The sequence below is a fragment of the Ambystoma mexicanum genome, chromosome 1q, assembly GCF_040938575.1.
Source record: "Ambystoma mexicanum isolate Mex_15411 chromosome 1q, UKY_AmexF1_1, whole genome shotgun sequence".
NCBI classification, from domain to species: domain Eukaryota; kingdom Metazoa; phylum Chordata; class Amphibia; order Caudata; family Ambystomatidae; genus Ambystoma; species Ambystoma mexicanum.
The window spans coordinates 1,182,679,141-1,182,698,699 of NC_090922.1; positions in this window are offsets into that span (position 1 = coordinate 1,182,679,141).

Genomic DNA, 19,559 nt, shown 5'->3' on the forward strand with positions numbered 1-19,559 from the left:
CACCTTTCTCCCAGGTTCAAGGATCTATTGTCCTGGAGTCAGGGAGAGAGAGGAGGATTATTTTGGAAGGTCTGATACAGGGGATATCTGGGGAAAAAGTTCAGATTGAGTGATGGAGTTATATTTTTCTCCTCAGGGACGTTTGGAAGGAAGTTTCCCAGGGCAGTACTTATCTGACTGGTTCCCCCCTGCTGGGCTGGGGGAGTGTATATACCCCAGGATTGGCTTGTGTTATGTATCATATGTCTAGCTGATGTTATGTCTAGCATTATAGAGATGAATGTGAATGATGTAATAGAATGTATAGTGGGCCCGAGGTCTAGAAGATCTAGAATGTAGTGTGAGCCGGAGGGCAGGTAAGTTGATGATTAAAAGAGTATGAGACGCACTTTAAGTGCTCCTGTGTATTACTATATCTAAGTTATACCAGGCACACAACAATGGCGATGAGGGGAAACATGATTGGAGATGAAGATAAGGAACGGAAATCGTGTAGCAAGGAAAGGAAGAAAATGAATCAGCAGGAGTACAGAAGGGAACGGATCATAACGAAACAAGAAAGCAAAAAAAATGTTTTTAAAAAAACGGTAAGGTGCGCATGTATGAAGCAGCAGCCGTATGAATGGACAAGATTAAGGATAATCATAGATGCATACATAAAGTTGGAAAGGAAGTGCATCATTTAAACGCAAAAGGGTAAATGGATAAAATACCTGAAGCGCGATCGACGAGCGCGAGCAGCAGGCGATGGAGGTGTGTGAGCAAAGCCAACATTAGAGAAAGGCACCTAAAAATGTAGAAAAACGTGCCACCATATTGGTACGTGAACGCAGATGAAAAGACTGTTATAGCAACGTGGTACACAACAGAATAACGAAACGGCAAGGCAAAACAATGCAGATACATAAACACAGAAAACAAAAGAAATTATCTTTAAAAAAAATAGATACTAAGTTAGAACACGGAAAGAGAAAGAGAGAATACATGAAAGAGATATATTTAAAGAACATAACAATCCTAGTGGCAAAATAAAACAAAGCAACATACAGAAGCCTTCATACAAAATAAAATATAATTATTAATCAAGAGAAAATAAAAATAAAAATGAAAACACAACAGGAAGAATAAATCGACCTGTAAAACGAACACAAGGTGAAGAAATAACAAGATTAAACAAGTCAACAAAATAATAGTCAAGAAACACATAGACAATAAGTGAACATGTCTTCTGAAAATGCTAGTGGGGACATGAGCTCATCCCAACCCACGCTGGAAAGAGTAATGTCTGCAAATTTAAGCAATTATCTACGCAGGCCTAATCCATTCAACTTGGAACCACAGGAGGACCAGGGACAGAGATGGCAAGAATGGCTAGATGAATTTGAGGAATTTTTAAGAGCAATTGGAAACCAAAATTCCATTAACAAAATGTATGTATTTATAAACCTAGTCGGAAAGGAAATGAAAACCATTATTAAAAGAATTCCTGAAGAGGAAAATGTGACATATCAACTTCTGGTGGCAGCAATAAATACCAGGATAATAGTTCCACCAAATAGGGATTATGAGAGATACATTTTTAACCAGTGCACACAAAGCCCACATGAAACCATAGCGCAGTTTGCACTACGCCTCCAGCAAAAGGCAACATATTGTGACTTTACACACTTTAATGATGATGAGGCAATCAGAATGAGAATTATATAAGGCTGTGTATCATCCCAATTTAGAAAACATCTACTAAAAAAACCTCTTCCCTTGAAAGAGGTATTGGAGTTAGCGAGATTTTATGAAAGAGTTGACACGCAAGCAGCAAATATGGAAAACCCAAAAAGACTGGACACCATTTCTGCTGTGGGTCAAAATCAAAATATACAGTGGCAAAGAAGATATTCCAATGCGTCAACTGGGTTAATACCTCGCCCACAAATTTGGAATGACCGAAAAAATACCATGGAAGACAATGCTATAGACGTGGATTTGCGTTCCTGCACAGAGGTCAGTGCCGTTCCATAGGCCTAACCTGCCTGCGATGTGGTCAAGAAAACCATTTTCAAACAATGTGCGGAGAAAAAATGCCATCAATGCCTGTATATAAATCAAATGTACAAACATTCCCAAATCAAAGGTATAAAATGCAGAGGAATGTTAATGCAAGAATGTATCCAGAAAAGGAATTGGAAAGACCAAGCGGGAGCCAGAAAACAAATCCAGGTCAACAGATCCAACAACAGGGATTTGTAGAGCTATGGATCTACAAATGGAATACACAAAGCGAATGGAGCAGGAACAAATCCAAGCCTCACAATCATACCAAGACCAAGGACAAGAAAGAATGTCATATGAACATCTGTATGAGAATCCATCACTAGAGGAAGAGTGCATGAGTGATAGAGAATACCAAGAATACTATAGATACAGCAAAGAGTATGTGTGACTAATCTATAACACTTCTGATGGAAATGTAGCTATAAAGGTCGCAGTGAATATAAGTGGACAAAACATATCATTTTTAGTTGACAATGGTGCTACAGTGAATGTGATGAGCAAAAAGGCATACGAAAAGATAGCTCAATTATACCCATTACAACCATCGAAAGCTAATATTTTCCAGTGGGGAGCAACACAACCATTAAATTCTAAAGGAACATTTAAATGTGATTTGATCCATAAGGATAACTGTGAACCGATTGAAATGCACGTCATAAGCAGTCCAGCTGTGGGTAGAGGTCTCATTAGCTGCAAGACTGCTACGAAATTACGGCTCATTGATATTAATTACAGTCAATCGGAAATGGTAAAAGGGATACTGTCACAAAGGCATAAAATACAAACAATGACAGAGGAAACATGGGATCTGGAAAAGTTAAAAGAAAAATGTCCAAAACTATTCAGCAGTGTAGGAAAATTGAAAGGAGAGGGGAAACGTTTTCACATTGATCCCAAAATTCAGCCGGTTCCTCAACATCCAAGACGAATAGGTTTCCATCTACAGGTCGAAGGTGTCTAAAGTACTGCAACAACTTATCAATAAGTATATCATTGAGAGAGTAGAGGGTGGTCCCACACCATGGGTATCTCCATTAGTGGTTGTTCCAAAGGCAGATGGGCATCTACGGCTATGTGTAGACATGAGGATACCTAACACAGCAATACAGAGAGAAAGGCATCCAGGTCCCAATATAGAGGACATGATTATTCATCTAAATCAGGCAATCAGATTAACAAAGCTTGATTTAAATCACGGATACCATCAGTTGGAAATTGATTCGGAATCCAGACCTAGAACCACATTTATCACCCATGATGGTCTTTTTAGATATAAGCAATTGAGCTTTGGCATCTCCTCTGCTGCAGAGATATTTCAAGAGTCAATAAAGAAAGTGATAGCACCAGTAAAAAAATGCATTTAACTACAGTGATGATATACTTATTTATGGAATTCATCAAAAACAACATGATGAAGCATTAAAACAAGTATGTGAATTACTGCAGAAGAGCGGTTTGACTATAAAGGCCCGAAGTGTGAGGTGAACAAACAAAGTTTGAAATTCTTTGGGCACATTTTTTCAGAAAATGGAATAAAGGATGACCCAGAAAAGGTGAATGTCATCCTTGGATTGGAACCGCCAAAAGATATGGCAGAATTAAGATTATTTTTAGGAATTACTGGTTATTGTGCTGGGTATGTGCCTGAATATGCAACATTAACTGATTTCCTGAGATAAATTGTTGAAAAAAGAGGTGGTCTTCACATGGGATGAGAAATGCAAAGAGAGCTTTGAGTTGATCAAGAAAGAACTTGTGGGTGACCGACAGTTATCTTATTTTAATCCAGAGTGGGAAACCGAGATTACAGTGGATGCGAGCCCTGTAGGGTTAGGAGCGATTTTGGTGCAAGTGGAACCAACGAAGGAAGGCACAAGGCACATGCACAAAACTGTGCAAGTCGTGCCCTGAATAAAATTGAGCAGGCATACTCACAAGCGGAAAGTACTAGTTTAGCGGCTGTATGGGCGTGTGAAAAATGTCATCACTTTGTAGTAGGGAAACCTTTTACTCTCATCACGGACCATCAAGCCCTGATTTCACTCTATGGAAATCCAAGAATCAAAATGCCTCCACGTATTGAAAGATGGGGAATACGCTTCCAAGCGTATGACTATATAATTATACATAAACCAGGAAAAGAAGCTAATCATGCAGATTATTTATCGAGACATCCAAAAGAAGAGGCTGGTGATGAAATGCAAACAGAGGCAGAGGACTATATATCATATTTATCTATTAATGATTTACCACCAGCAGTATCCAAGGAGATGTTTATGGAAAAAAGTTAAAATGATCCTACGATTCAGGCAGCAATTCGGCTCACCATGTCTGGCAAGTCGAGGTGGCTGGACAAGGAGCAAAATGCAGAAGAAGGGGTGGATAGGAAGTATCTTCAAAGGTTGGCAAGGATATGGGGTGAACCGACGGCAACAGATGATGCAATACTTCTGAGAGGAAATAGATTTGTGGCACCAAAAAGTTTGAGGAAAGTCCTTGTGATGCTTGCACATGAAGGACATCGTAGAGTGATAAATACAAAGAATATTTTAACAAATCAATATGGTTCCCTTGCATGGATGTGATTATTGAGGACATGCTAAAAAATGGTTTTGCATGTCAAGTGTCTGCCTCTAATAGTATTGTCACTCCTCTTCAGATTGTGCCGCTACCTGATGGTCCATGGAACATAGTGGTAACTGATTTTTATGGACCCTTGGAAGAGGGAGGATATTTGTTAGTGGCTGTAGATGAATACTCCCGATTTCCTTTGGTGAAGCATGTGATGTCAACTGCATTTCATCATGTGGCAGTGCTTTTGGATGAATTATTTTGTGAATGGGGTATTCCCAAGGTAGTCAAAACTGATAATGGGCCACCAGTTCAAGGATATAAATTTGGAAAATCTGCGTTACACCTAGGCTTCAGAAATCAAAAGGTTACACCATTGTGGCTGCAAACAAATGGCGTGGTTGAGAGGTTAATGCTTAATTTGGAAAAAGCTCGACAGAAGGCTATTGTAGATAATATGTCATTGCCACAAGCTGTTTCACAAATGTTAAAAAGCTACTGTAGCACACCACATGAAATGACTGGGTACTCTGCATCAGAGTTAATGATGCGGTATAAACCTTGAACAAGGATTCCGCAAGTGGATGACTATACCCTAGAAGACGATGATGAGATTAGAGAGCGTGACATGATGAAGAGGATAAAAATAAAGGAATGGACTGATCGGAAGAGAAAAGCCAAGGATGATCATATTGGAGTAGGTGAGGCTGTATTAGTGCGACAAAGGTGGCGTAAGAAATTGGATTCAAGATACAAGCCTATGGTCCTAAACGTGAAAAAAGTTAAAGGATCCATGGTTACAACAGCTGGAGAGGACAACTATGAGGTTACGAGAAATGCCTCATTTTTCAGGCAAATGTTTCCTAGTGATAGTTTTGAAAATGGTGAAGAACCTGATACAATGGAAACAGACAATCATATGTTGGACAATGTCTTCATGGATTTAGAGGACATTCCTGTCTGTTGTGAACAATCTGACTCCGCAGGTGGGACTATTATTAGTACTGCTCCTGGTAGGGTTACTGTTCCTGTTAATTCATGTTCTGATGATTTAGAGTGTCGTGACAGCTCTGGGTCACAGCAAGAAATCGACCTGGTCGGGTGATTCGCAAGCTAGATCGATTAATTGAGCAAATATACAAATAATCCATCAATCTGTAAGTACAAAACTATATAGTATTTAAGTATCTGTTAATGAAAAAGTTGTTAATGTGTAAGTACCTAGTTAGGTGATAGGTAAGGGGGGGGTTGTTATGCATCATGTGCTATGCTAGGCTGATGTTATGTATAGCATTATAGAGATTAATGTGAATGATGTAATAGAATGTAGAGTGGGCCAGAGGTCTAGAAGATGCAGAATGTAGTTTGAGCCGGAGGGCAGTTAAGTTGATGATTAAAAGAGTATGAGACGCACTTTAAGGGCTCCTGTGTATTACTATATCTAAGTTATATTAGGCACACAACGGCTTGGTTCCCTTGTGCCTAGGGCTTGCATAGGTGGCATGGTCTGATGGATCATTGTTCTGGGCCCTGCCTGACTACCTTTCGATTGGGCCAGGGTGGGAGCTCCCTCATGCCTTCCATTTTGCTTGTTGGCAGGAGGGTTACTTTTAGGCTCTTATCTCCAGGTCCAAGGGAGGGGTAGTTTTCACCTCTCCCACCTTTGCAGCAGCAGGTACGTTAGACAGCTTAGGGGTTTTGGGGGTGTTATTATTCTCAGTGGGCTTTTCAACCTCATAGTTCCTGGTGACTTGTTCAATTACCCAATACAGGGTCCTGTGCTCATCAAAGTCGTGCACCAGATGAGTAATTATGTATTTGGGAACAGCATGGAAATAGGTGGCAAAAACTCCTTACTATTTGTGTCCATTGCCCAGGACGTCTGAGCAAATGTGCAATATAGCTCCTGCACATACTTTCTAGGCACCTGATCTTCCCCACATTGCAAATTATATGCAGCCTTATGGGCCTCCTGTGTGTTGCTGTGTGAGGAGAAATGTTCTTAAATGGCTGCCTTACAGGTGGACCATTTATAATTATCCTGGTTCTCCAGTTGTGCAAAGAAACTGGAGTACTCAGGTGAGAAAGTCCATTTAGCAAATGCTATGCAAATCATATAATCTCTGATCTGGAATGATGCTATAATCTGTTCATAAGGTTCCAAGTGTTCCCATACCGAATACGTGGCATTCTTATGGTATGGGGTCAGGAAGCTCTTTATAGCCTTCATTTGTCTTATTGGGTCTTTCACAAAACCCTTTCTCTATTTCCCTCTCTTTTTCTTCCTCTGCATTTGAGTCCATTCATTTTCTGACTAAGAGCTACTCTGTCTACTCCATTCCCTGTCCTCTAGGCGCTCCCTATGTCTCTAAAATCGGGAATATCTCCCAGAGTCATATGATCTGGACTCTTCTCGCCTGGACCGCAGTGTGCTTTCAAGGTCACTTTCCCAGTAAATATGTTTAGGCCCAGGATTTCACTCAGTCTCTTCTTCCCTCCTTTCAGGTAGTCTGGGGGAATCCCCCCATTCTCCTGAATGAATGGAGGTATTTAATATGCTCTTCCTGGGTTGAATCTCTGGCTTTTCTCTTTCAGTGAAGCGGGCCATGTGGTCTCTGTTTATCCTCATCTTCTGCAAGTCTAACTCCCTGATCTTGTCATGATAGGAGTTTTCTGGGTCAGAATTACTCGTGAGATTCTTTTTGACCTCCCAGGACATACTGGTCTGGTCACCTTCCCTTCCTTTTGGTAGAGATGAATACTCATCAATTTCAGACAGGGACTGGCCTTCTGGATCATTTGGTCTAGGCCTGGGTAAGTCTAACTGCCTCATGTCACCCGTTCTTGATAGGTTTTAAGCATGAGTTTGGTTCCCATTTGTACATTAAAGGTTGCAAATGACTGCCATGAGGACCCTGCTGGGAGGGGCTCCTCACCTTGATCAGTGGACCTTGTGCCATATCCTGATTGGTCAGGGTGCCCCGTGGCATGTTTATCATTTTCAATTTCCTTGAGACACTCACACCTGTGTCTCTCTTTTCTATTTCCTGTTGGTAGTCAGAGACCTGGATTTTTAACTCTGACACTAAGGCCTGATTAGTGTCAAGCACCCTGCTCTGGGCTACCAACCGATCTTTTGCTTGCTGCACCTCATGCTGAAGTGATTCATTCTCCCTGTGTGAACCTTGTATTGTGAATGCATATTCAATGTGCTTTTCCTTCAGGAGAACAATCTTTTTCTCTTGCTCATCCCTACAATTCGCTGCCTCTGCTAGTTCAGCTTCTATTTGTCTCACACGCTCTACTAGATCATTCCTTTCTTCTCTAATTCTGGTCAGCTCCTGAGGACCTGAGGACCTGACTGTTGGTCAAGAGCATCAAATGTCACACAGTGAGATTAAGTACAGAAGCCCATAACCTATCAGAGTTGGGGGATAATGGTTAATAACCAAAGTAAGCCAAATTTGACTGCTTTCCAAGAACCTGCCAAAACTGTTGCCTGTGAAGTGCCCTGGGAATATACCTTCAGGGATGTTTTATGCAAAATGGCACATGGAGAAAGTCAATGAAAGTGATTTCCAAATGGAAATCCATCACTGTTTTGCTTTTTTGTATTTAAAGAAGCAAAAACCTGCCTTTTAAAAAGATCTAACTTGGACCCATTGATTCTCCAAAATTATTGCACTATTGAGGGTATTCCCTGGCCAGGGAAGATATTGAAGAAAGTGGTGACTCAACAACTGCAAGCATTTGTTGAAGAGGAACTTCTCTTAGACCCTTTACAGTCTGGGTTCCATCCGAAATTCGGTATGGAGACGGCCTTGTTGGCAGTCTAAGACGAACCTTTGAAGGTAGCTGATCAAGGCAAGCTTTCACTTTTGGTGATGTTTGACCTGTCAACCGCCTTTGATACGGTCAGCCATACTATCCTCTTAGAGAGGTTGAGGACAGTTGGGAAGGTTTCTGAGCATGCTATTTGCTGGTTTAAATCTTTTTTGCAAAGGCGCCAACAATGTGTTAGATTACGAGCCTTTACGTCAGATCCAGGCACCGTGGATTGTAGGGTTCTACAGGGCTCATCGCTGTAGCCACTTCTCTTCAACTTATATCTTCGACTGGTTATGGACATTTTGAGACGTCATGGAATAAGTTTCCAATCCTATGCTGACGATACTCACATTTGTATTGCAGTTGATAAGGTTGAGGAAAATTGGTGACTGTCTTCAAGAGATCAGCAAATGGATGGCCTTTAACCAACTGCAACTGAATGTAGCCAAGACAGAGTCTATTCTGTTTGGACCTGCACATCGTTCAGCTATTATAAGGAATCAGCCACTCCCTAAACTATTGGGAGTTAAACTTAAATTTTCAACTGAAGTTAAAAATCTTGGCTGCATCTGGCAGGACAATCTAGGTAGTGAGAGCCAGGTTGGAGCCAAGGTGAAAGCCATCTTCTACTCCTTGAGACTCCTCCAGCAAACTCTTCCGTATATTCCGGAAGGGGATCATGCTATGGTGGTGGGAGCACTCACAAATGCCCACTGAGAATATTGTAATAGCCAATTGGTGGGCATCCCAAAAAACAACTTAGTAGACTGCAAAGGGCGCAGAATGCAGCAGTCAGGCTGGTTTGTGGGTTAAATAAAACTTCCCATGTATCACCTTCACGCCGTTTGCGCCACTGGTTATCGATTGAAAACTGCATTAAATTTTAAAAAGCTTGTCTGGTATTCAAGTGTCTGAACATCTTAGCACCGGACTACTTGAAGGACAAACTTGAGCAGTATCAACTGTCCAGATGCCTGCACCAAGACCACGGAAATATTCCATTCGCCTCTTGCCACCTAGTAGGCCCAAAGCCAGGCCTGAAACGTACACTAAACTTCCTAATACCCATGGCTGACACGATAAAAATTATGACGTGGAACGTCAGAGGCATGAATAGCTTTGTGAAACAGCGCCGCATCCACGCTTACTTGAGGAGATGCAAGGCCGGGATTGCCATGCTCCAAGAAACGCACTTAACTGCTGATAAACTGCGGGCATTGGCCAAGAATTGGCGAGGGACCCTGATAGGATCCTCCTACTCCTCCTACGCCAGGGGAGTCTTAATTTGGGTTGACCCAACCATCCCCTTCAGACTAATAAGTACAAAAACGGATGACGAGGGTAGGATGGCGCTGGCGTGCGGCACCATTGAAGGCAGAGAGATATGCCTAATTAGCACCTAGGCACCCAACCATGACGCTACTGCTTTCTTCCATTCCCTATACTCACGACTCAGCCCTTACAGAGACAGTGTCATGATCTGGGGAGGCGATCACAATAGTACTTTAGACCCTCTAAAGGATAGATCAGATAATAAACACACCCGCCCATCCGGCCAAAATTTTGTCCAAACTGACTCAACAGCTACTACTCCGAGACTTGTGGAGGGAACAACACCCTGAGCAACGCGAATTCTCCTTTTACTCACCACCTCATGCTGTCCACACTAGGCTGGAGTACTTTTTTGTAAGTCAAGAGCATCAAGCTATGTTTAGAGACGCCCTTTACCTGCCCAGGGTGCTGTCAGACCACTCCCCGCTATTGGTCACCTGGGAAGTATTCCCGCCCAGACCCCCGGTTCCTACCTGGAGGCTTAGAGCTGAGGCCCTTCACCATACAGCCTTCCGGGAACACATAAGTGATAGCACTGAGGATTACTGGGAAAGACATTTGAATAGCGTCAAACATATAGGCACCGCATGGGAGGCATACAAGGTGGTCATGAGGGGGGAAATGATTGCGTCCATAGGCGGAGTCTGGAGATCTATCATATCCTCCCTAGAACGCTCTGAGAGGGAGCTGGGAGAATTGGAAAGCAGGGTGGATTTAACCCCGGAACACCTACTTAAAATAGCTGACCAGAAGCAAACCTGCTTAACACACTGGGAATCCCTGGGGAGATTGAGTTACGCTAAACACACTGAAAGAACCCACGCCCTGGGAGACAAACCCGGGAACCTCCTAGCCTGGCTGTATAAAAGAGAGATCCCCCGTACACCCATTTGCCAAATTCTTAAGCCGGATGGCACCACCGCATATACCCAAAAGGGAATCAACTCAGTTTTTTCAGATTTTTATCACAACCTGTACTCCGAGACCCCGCCTGTTGCGGATACCAGTACAGAGGATGTCTTGGACATCATTGAGCTGCCTAAACTGCACTCACAGATGGCCGAAACACTGGATGAGCCCATCACTCCCGACGAAGTAAAGGTAATCATTAGATCCCTTCCATCCGGAAAAGCCCCAGGTACTGATGGCCTCCCTTGGGGAGTTTTATAAGACTTACGAGTAGACCTTGGCCCCACTGCAGGCCCAGGTGTTTAATGAAGCATACGAGCGTGGCACCCTCCCTGACTCCATGAGGGAAGCTGTAATTATTCCCCTCCTCAAGCCCGGAAAAGATGGAATGGACTGTGGCTCCTACAGGCCTCTCTCCATGCTAAACGTTGATAGCAAGATCCTAACCTCTCTGTTAGCGAATAGATTGCATAGGGTAATACCACATTTGATCCATCAGGACCAAACGGGCTACGTGCCCGGGCGCTCCATAACTGAGAACCTGCGGAGGCTGCCCCACATTATATACAGCACGGAACGGAGGCCTCAGAAATACGCGGTCGCGTCATTAGACGCTTCCAAAGCTTTCGACTCTGTGCGATGGGAGTGGCCATATGACACCATGGCAAAAATGGGGATAGGACCAGTCTTTTTACATGGACCCAACTGGTTTACACCAACCCAACCGCCAGGGTGCGAACTAACAAGAGGCACCCGCCAAGGATGCCCACTGTCCCCAATGCTATACATTATCGCCACCGAACCCGTGGCCACATACCTTAGGCAGGAATACGGAGATGGGGACATTGAGATTGACGGGGTGACCCACCTTGTCTCCGTGTATGCTGACAATACCCTACTATACTTACATAACCCCGAAACCCTAGAAGGATTTTATAAACACACGGGAATCCGGATTAACAGAGATAAGTTCTGCCTCTACCCGGTAGCTGCACTATACAGGGATGACTTCAGATCCCTGCCCCTCTTAGACCTACAATGGTAGGTGACCTCCTTTAAATACCATACACCGAAACCCATATACGGAACACATCCTCAATACGGTTAGAGCTAAAGATACCCTAGCAAAATCCATGGACTTCTGGGGTAAGCTTCCGCTCTCAATGGCCGGGAGGGCGGGTCTCCTCAAGATGGTAGCACTTCCCCGCCTATTACACAATTTCACTAACGTCCCCTTCAACAACCCCCCCCCTTCTTTAGAGACATTAATAAATTATGCAGGCGGTTCCTCTGGCAGGGAGGCAGGCACAGGGTGGCGCTAGAGATACTTCAAAGACCCTATGAGAAGGGAGGTATGAAAGTTCCCAAGTTCGAACTGTACTACCTGGCAAGCCAGCTAAGACATGTAATGCGATGGATGGCCGACGATTACCACAGACACCAGACTCCTCCAACCAGCTCTGCCCAGTCTCTTACTCAGAGACCTGCTCTGGGTCAAGGAGGAAGCCCTAAAGCACTACCCATACATAGCCAAGCTTGGAACTCAGCTTTGGAAAAGGGCTTGCAGAACAATGGGGACTGTAGATCCTTATTCCCCACAAATCCCATAGCAGCAATTATGGCCCATCGCCCATGGGGCCAACGCGAAACGCGAGCACAATGGGAACCCTGCGGGGTGACCACCCTAGGTGACCTGGTTCAAGATCAAGAGATCCTAACATTCTCTGACCTCAGTGACACCACAGAGCTACCAGCAGGCCAATTCCTACTCCACAGAGCAGTAATACAGGCTATGAAGGACAGATGGCCTGTGGCTGACGTCCTAGCAACGGAGTACGAGGTCATAGAAACAATGCTAGACGCCGCCGAAGGAGGCCATGAAACCTCGCGACTCTACGAAGCATTAATGCTAGGCACAACCAGGAATGAGCTTAAGAGCAGAGGAAAGTGGGAACAAGAACTAGGCCTAGAATTCGAGGACAATGAATGGGAGAAGGTAACCCTCTACCACAAGAAAATCTCCAGAAACGCCCGCTTACAATTCATTCAACTGTATATCACCCACAGGGCTTACCTAACTCCTGAAGCAATATCGAAATTCAAAGGAGCTGTAATCCAGCTGTGCCCCAAATGCAATGAGCCAAGGGCGGGAATGACTCTCATGTTCTGGGGTTGCCCGATGATACGCATCTTTTGGACACAAGTGCAGGGAAGGGTGGCAAAAGCCGACATTGAATTGGAAGTGCACAGTCCCGTGGCCTGTATCCTGGTCAGATATAAGCGTAACCACAAAAATAAGCCTCTAAACAGACTCAAAGACCTAATTTATATCACTGCGAAAATACGCATAGCTATGGGATGGAAGAGCCCTAGAGGTCCGATCGAAGCACAGTGGTGGGGTGACCTTACGAAGTGGATAGCTGCCGAGACCGGAGCATGGGAAACCGCAATCCATGAACAGAGGCTGGACTCCAGTGAGGAACTACACCGTTGGGTGTCATTGCTCCACCCTAGAGTGACGGACGACCACTCAGAGGGATCGAACAGTCCTGGCCATTAAACTGACTCGATTAGGACTGTCAAGTTGATCGTGGTCTTGGGGGGGGGGGGTGGGGAAGAATTGTTGATGTGTGTTACATATGCCGCATATGATAAAGTTTATGGTTTGTTACTCTGTTGAAAACTAATAAAGACAGTTTTAAAAAAAAAACTGTCCAGATGCCTACATTCAAGGGACCAAGCTCTCTTAGTCATCCCCTCATCTACATTTCTATCGAGAGGGGATAGAAGATTGTTGGTGTTTGGACCCAGATTCTGGAACAGCCCACCTAGGGAAATTAGGACTCTGTCAATTTCGTAAAGCCCTGAAAACGTTCCTTCTTAAAAATAAGTTTAGCTAGTCTTGTTGCAATTGTGTTGTACTTATGGATTGAATGTGATGCTATTAAAATGTTGGATATCTGCATCAGCAAAAGTCATCTGCGCCATTTGTTTCACTAGTCACAATTGGCATGGCACTGTTGAAACTGGCATGTGTCCTGCAAGTTATGTGAAACAGGCTTGCGCATTATGAGGGCAGTGTAAAAGTGGTATAGCAATGGTCTGTAGCCAATATAGAAAGTAGCATAAAAGTGTACTTAAAACAGGAAAACCTTAGTTTATCAGCTTTATAATGAATATGAAACATATTTCTAGAGGAACATTGGCTGCAAAAGCTGACTGCTGTAAAAAAGAGGAAACTAAGGAAATCTAACGTAACACAATTACTTCAGGTGCAACATCTGTTTTGAATACTCGGGGTGATTTCTTGCCAGAGAAGCGAATTCTTTGTAAACAGCAGCCAGTATTTACACTTCTTTCATTCCGAAAAGTAAAATGGCAGGAACCCCTGTACACTTTGTAATGCACATCATGAAAACTGGACGAGGTACTGAATTTCAGATCAGTGAAAGTGTAGGTTGTCCCCCTCAGTGGGCAATGCACTCTTATTTCTAAATGAGCCCCTGCTAGCCCGCTGTTAGCCACCCTGTTAGGTCGAAAAGACCGCGAATGCAATTAATAACAGTAAAATGTAAAATGAATATTCAGTAAAAGCACAATGTCCCCCTTGCTAGGCAGAAATGAGAGTTATTCTTCCTGGAAAAAAAGCAGTGGGATTAATATCGAGTATGGTCCCCCATCTGTGCCAGACTTCTTGTAATAATAATATTAATACCCAATTTCACAGTTTTAGATTACAAGATATCTTTAAGGGATATGGTGTCAAAAGGTTGAGCAGCCATACTGGGCCCAGATCCAGCTAGTTAGGTTAATGGCAAGAGGCTAAAATGAAATCAGCAGAAAAAACGAGGCCCCAAGAGTCATTGTGAATGGTTCTAAGGCTGAGAGAACCAGTGACGTTCAGGACCTTCTGGGGAATTAAAGCACTCCATAAGGGAAACAAGCTGGACAATCAATGAGTTGCTGAATGTGCAGGGAAATAAAATATCTACCACGACCATAAGAGCTTGCTCTTAGAACGGTTTATAGTGATTGCATCAAATGCCAAAGCATCGAATGCCTCAGCATCTAAAATAAAACAACGAAAAAAAAAGCATTGAATGCATTATTTTTTTATTTTTTCTTTAATGGGGGGTCCCCCACCCCCGTTTTTGTACCCCTTAAAACCCATTATAATTAAAATAAAACATGTACCTTTGAAAAAAATACATTTGATGCTGTTTTTCATGCATTTTTTTCAATGTTTTTGGGATTCAATGCTTTGTATTCGATGCAATGACTGGATACCCTTGAAACTCGCAGTATTTTCCCTCAGAGTCTTGTATTATGAAATGTTCCCTTTTTATGGAGAGGGCCATTTAAAAATAAACTCATAATTCAAGCTGAAGCAGTTCAATGTGTCGACTGCAGCAGCTTAGGTGGCATAAATCTTCCGGAAAACCTTAATTATGAGCTATGGCCCAAAATGACCAGGTTCTCGGTAGATTAACTTAACATCTGTTAGAAGAGTCCATGTTGTTTTCAAGCTCTTTCTGTTCCTGAAAGGGGTCAGGGAAATTGGACTGAAACAACAATCAATCGATCATTAAAAAAGCAACAATCGATCATTTAAAAAACCTCACAGAGTGTGCCTTTTTGTAAATGCCCAATGTTCTGAAATGACCAAGCCACAAAATTCACAAAAGAAACCTGCATGTTTCTTGGGGGGTGTTCATCAGTGGAAATAATACACTCATTGCATGAACGAGTTTTGAGCATGCAAATCCGCACAGATGCACCATAAGATTAGACACAGAGGTACTCACAGAAACGCATAAGTGTTGTAAGGGTCATGCACAAGAATATTAGATACATAAACAAATGGTAACACACACAACCAAGTGCACATTTTACCAGAGCAATTTATTAGATTAATGTGCACATCTGCACAAAACAAACTATTGCGTAATAGTCATACCAAATACATCTCAGTGCCACACATACAAATGGGACATTAGGAAAGTATTTAGAAAATATATCACTTACTACAATAAGGAGGTTCACAGAAAATGACACACATATTAACACCAGGAAAAGTGCGGAAATCGTTCCAACTGCAACAAGTTTCACACAAAAAGTCTCACCCTGCCACCACCAGTGCAAGGACAAGATGTATATACACATATGTGACACGGAAAGGGCTGCACGGGTGCAGAAGTAGGAGATGCCCTGCACCTGCCACAGGACACTCTCACTGGTCTGGACTTCCTTTCTCGTGTACCTGATTCATATGCGCCTGGCTTGCTGTTAAGCCGCCTGGTGAGTTTGTCGTGCATTGTGCAATTTCTCCCTCCCTTTCTTTCGCCCCATTCATCTCTATATCTTTTCTAACTGCTACTCTATCACCTATGCTATCTCTCATTTGAAAACTGGAAGGAAAAAGATCAAGAAAGATCTGGTCTCCAATCCTGGTCTGCCCATCGCTGACATTGACATCAACACTTCTCCAAGGCCGACTGTCACTGACATCCTCTTTGTTATTCCCTCTCCGGACCTTTGGAGTCCACATATGGTCTCATTGGTCTCCCCTTTCTCTTTTTCAACCATTAATGGTGTAACCCAATGAGAAGTACTCTTGTCATATTTCCCATCCTCTAGGGGCATCATTAATGTCTACCAGAATGGCACAGTCATGGTCCTGGGCTCTCAGCTCAACCTCCTTTTTCTTAATAGGCTTCTTCAGTCTCTCATCAGCTTCCTCCCTTCTTCCTCCACTCCTCCTTCTGCCACCCCTGTGCTCCCTTCGCCACCACAGACAGGCGTACCACATTCCTGTACCTCTTCTCGGGTGACCTTCAAAGGTGGCAACCAGCTTCACTTAGCTACCCTCAACTCTCATTCTACCATTAAACAGTCCTCTTTATTAGCATATCACTTTTTCAATATTGTCAGGATGGTGATTCTTTTTAAAAAAAGTCATTAACTCTTTGGGAAATGTCCTTCATTTTTGAGATACAAGGTCTTAGCATTTTAATCAGTCTCTTTCACAAAGTCTCATGTATACATTTCAGTACTTGACTATGTCTACTGGAATAGAGGGACCAAGTTTTCCTTCCCTAAAAATGCTCGTTGCACACTTTGTCACTTTTACAACATGCATAGTCAGGCCCAACTCATGCTCTAGTACCCTCAAGGTCTCCCTTCCACCTGGCATTGTCCTTGTTCTCATTTTCATTCCATCTCAGTTTTGTTTGTAGACTTCAAAGGTCGTGGCATTCTCAGTTTCTCATGGCACACCGTTCTCTCCTCTGGAAACCAGTATCATGTCTCCAGCTTTGGAAGGGCATCTCACACATTTCCTGGTGACTTCAACAGCATCCCTTACTCCTCAGATGATGCTGTCTCCTAGATTTTGTTCCAACTTCCTGACTGGCTTACTGGCCTTAGAACACCTTCCCTGGCTTCACTGGTACAGTCTTCCATCTGGTTCCAGAACAGCGAAAGCCAGAGTGCCTCATACTCATAGAACTCACGGTGCCCAATCTCTCCAGACTTCAGCAGCTACAGCCTCTGTGTTATGCCTTTTTTGTCTCCACAGTTTTTTCCGCTTGGATGTGTCTTCCCCATTTCTCATACCTCTTATGTTGTCAGCCCATTGGTAGAGAGTCTCACAGTTCAAACTGGCAGTGGCAGCTGGTGATATTTTTAATTGGAAAGGTGTACATGTTTGCCACGAAGCATAGCGACGGACCCCCGAAGCAACCATAAGAGTTTGAGATGGTTCTCCCCAAGAACATTTTCAAAATATTGGGTTTTCACTTTTCAGCACACTTTCTGTGAACCATTGAATGCAATGCCACTGTCTGCAATCAGTTTTGTAGGTTAACCCATCAAAAAGTCCATTAGATGAAAGTCACGAACAAAGCACAGGAGCGTGTTCCAACTCATTTTCACGATGCCATTCCCCAGAATATATTCCAATATAAAAGCATTTTCATCCTGGGGTTTCTCATTCTTATCCATGGAGGCTGCACCAATATGTGTCAGTATTACCATTTACAAACATATTCCTATTTGCTTTACCAGTCCAAGTGGAAAAAACATAGCAAGAAAATATGTCCAGGTTGGATGCACCAATACAGGCAAGACCAGCCAGACAATAACTCTTACCATATGATTACATTGCCCTTTATGTTTAGTAATAAATGCCATGCGACTGTAAGAAAATGTATCCAGCCTGTCTGCACAAATATAGGTTAGTCTTCCCAGATAATAACACTCACCATACTGTCTTCACAGTTGATGCCCAGTGAAAAATTCCATGCCACAGTAAAGAAATATGCCCAGACTTGCCCACCAACGTTGACAAGTACCACGTAGAAGCAATCATCATGCAGCTTTCACCCTTGATGCCCAGCAAAGAAATACCATGCTACAGAAAAGAAATATGTTCAGATTGGCCCACCAAGGAAGGCCAGTACTGCATGTGAACACTCATCATGCTTCGGTCACACTTGATGCCCAGTATAAAAGCCAAAATGGGCATGTACCAGATTAGAATACTCATCATGCTTGCTGGCTTCACCCTTGATGCCCATAAGAAAAGCTCATGCCACAGTATCGTGCTGTACTTGGTTATTTATATAGCGCTCTTTCCCCATTTTTATGGCCTCAATGTTGTTCACCCTACAATTAAACCCCATGTAAAGGGTTTACGACTACTGAAAAGGAGTTGCGAAACTTCGTGGAGGTTACGCCCTTCAGAAGACAACAGAACGAAATTAATCTCATCTCACTACAAAAAGGAAATCTACCTGGCCAAGAGCAACTCATACAATAAGCGCATATCCAATGCTAATTCCAGCATGAGGGAATTGTCCTCTATCCCCATTCATGACACCTACACCAAAGATAAAAAATGGTGTTTGGACATACAAGAAGCACTCTACAACAAAGTAACAACCCTGAAAAATAAAATAGCTAAAAAAAAAGCCACATTCAATATACCTCAGTCCAACAACAATACTCCCACCCATCCCTTGAAGGAACATGACTCTATAGCCCGCTTCAAGTTCACCAAAACCTCCAGTCTTGAGGCAGAGAAAGTTATCTTCTCACTCAAGCCATCCAATTGCCAGGGCGATCTCTGCCCAGCCCAGCTCATAAAAGATTCTGCAAGAGATCTTTCCCCATTTGTCTCCAAACTCATCAACGCTTCATAACAACGCTTCATAACATAACATAACATTTGCATCGGGATCTGTCCCCACTCCCCTGGGTGTTGCTTCTGCTAAAAAAGCAAACCCTTGATCCACTCATACCCACAAACTATCGACCTATTACAACAGTGCCATTTCTATTAAACATTTTGGACAAGATCGTCTACAATCAAATAAAATCATTATTAGAACTACATAACCTCTTAGGTGCGCGACAATCAGGATTCCGACCTCAACACGGTACTGAGATTGCCCTTATTGATCTGAAGGCACAAACTGATGAGCTACGAGATTAAGGGAAATCAGACCTTCTCTTAGTGCTCGACCTCTCGGCTGCATTCGACCTTGTAAACCACAAGGTCCTATGCAGCCACCTAGATTCAGCCGCCCACTTCTTCATAGAGGCTATAACATGGATTGAGTCTTTCCTAAGCGACAGGACCATGAGGGTTTTCTCCCCATCAGCAGAGGCAGACCCGATCCCTATTACCTGTGGCGTTCCAGATGGTTCTTGTGTCTCCCCCACCCTATACAACATATTTACTAAGCCCCTTTTTGATAATCTGGACCTTCTGGGTATCACCTACACTAACTATGCGGATGATACTCAGATTCTCTTCCCACTTTCCGGGGATTACAACAAGTATTTGACCTTGGTAAATAGAATGTATC